The sequence below is a fragment of the Gossypium hirsutum genome, chromosome A02 (genome assembly GCF_007990345.1).
Source record: "Gossypium hirsutum isolate 1008001.06 chromosome A02, Gossypium_hirsutum_v2.1, whole genome shotgun sequence".
Taxonomy (NCBI): domain Eukaryota; kingdom Viridiplantae; phylum Streptophyta; class Magnoliopsida; order Malvales; family Malvaceae; genus Gossypium; species Gossypium hirsutum.
The window spans coordinates 29,414,756-29,416,394 of NC_053425.1; the positions used below are offsets into that span (position 1 = coordinate 29,414,756).

The 1,639-nt window shown below is 37.9% G+C and overlaps 1 non-coding gene across 1 annotated transcript; it reads right to left on the reverse strand.

The window, feature by feature from the left end:
• Window positions 1-318: 318 nt before the first annotated feature.
• On the reverse strand, window positions 319-424 carry LOC121216767 (small nucleolar RNA R71). The gene has a single exon (XR_005912951.1). It is a non-coding gene; the product is annotated as a small nucleolar RNA R71 (small nucleolar RNA).
• Between the last annotated feature and the right edge of the window lie 1,215 nt (window positions 425-1,639).

A 1,639-nucleotide genomic window follows, 5' to 3' on the forward strand; every position in this document is an offset into this window, starting at 1 on the left:
AGCATAGTTAGATCGGCTATAGCTACAAATACTTTTGAACTGAAACCTAACACAATTCAAATGATACAACAGTTTGTTCAGTTTGATGGTTTGCAGGATGAAGATCCCAACGCCCACTTAACAAACTTTCTGGAATTTTGCGATACATTCAAAATCAATGGTGTTTCTGATGATGCCATTCATCTTCGGTTATTTCATTTTCATTGAGGAACAAAGCTAAACAATGGTTGAACTCGTTACTATGAGGGTCAATTACTACTTGGGAACAAATGACCGAAAAATTTTTACTAAAATACTTTCCGCCGGCTAAAACGGCTAAATTACATAATGATATCTCTTATTTTGTGCAGATGGATTTAGAAACACATTACGATGCATGGGAGAGATACAAGGACTTAATGAGAAGGTGCCCTCACCATGGGTTACCGCTTTGGCTTTAAGTACAAACATTCCACAATGGTTTGAATCCCTTGACTCGGCAAATGGTTGACACAGCTGCTGGCAGAACCATCAACAACAAAACACCTGAAGAGGCTTATGAATTCATTGAATAAATGTCACTGAATAACTATCAGTGGCAAGTCATGAGGACTAAGCCAACAAAAACAGTCGGCATTTATAACGTCGACTCAGTTACTATGTTGTCAAATCAGGTAGAACTTCTCAATAAAAAGATTGATGGTTTACTTGGTTCTACACAGGTACATCCAGTAATGAGGTGTGACTCAAGTGAAGGAGGTGTGCATATAGAATATCAATCCTTCAATCCTACAACCGAAGAGGAACAAGTCAACTATATGGGTAACAACAACTTTCGATCTCAAAATAACCCATACAATAATACTTATAATGCAAGTTGGAGGAACAACCCAAATTTCTCCTGGGGTGGTCAAAGGAATCAAAAGCCACAAAATCCTCAGGGTTTTCAACAACCATCTTATCAACAAGAGAAGAAACCGAACCTTGAGGAGATGCTCTCAAAATTCATATCAATGTCAGAAACCCGTTTCCAAAATACCGAGACAGCACTTAAAAATTAACAAGCATCGATCCAAGGACTCGAAACTCAGATAGGCCAGCTATCCAAGCTAATCTCCGAACTACCACAAGGTAGCTTACCAAGTAATATTGAACCTAACCCAAGGGAACACCTCAACGCAATTAGTACTCAAGATAAGGAAGGATTCATTGTGCCTGAGCCACAATTGATGAAAGAAACTGTGGTGAGCAAAGGTAAAAGTGAGGTAAGTCATAACAAAACGGTGAATGAAGAATATAGACCTCGTGTCCCATACCCTAATGAGACAAGGAAAGACCACTCAGACGAACAATTCGGTAAATTCCTCAAACTTTGAAAAAATTACATATTAACTTACCATTGATTGAAGCTTTGTCGCAGATGCCAAATGCAATGAAATTTTTAAAAGAGCTTTTAGTAAATAAGCGGAAGTTGGATGAAGCGTCGTATGTGGAGCTAAACGCAATCTGCTTAGCTATTCTATAGAATAAGCTACCGCACAAATTGAAAGATCCAGGGAGTTTTACAATTCCTTACTTAATTGGTAGTTTAGATATAAATCATGCATTAGCTTATTTAGGGGCTAGTATTAACATCATGCCTTACAAAATGTTTAAGCAA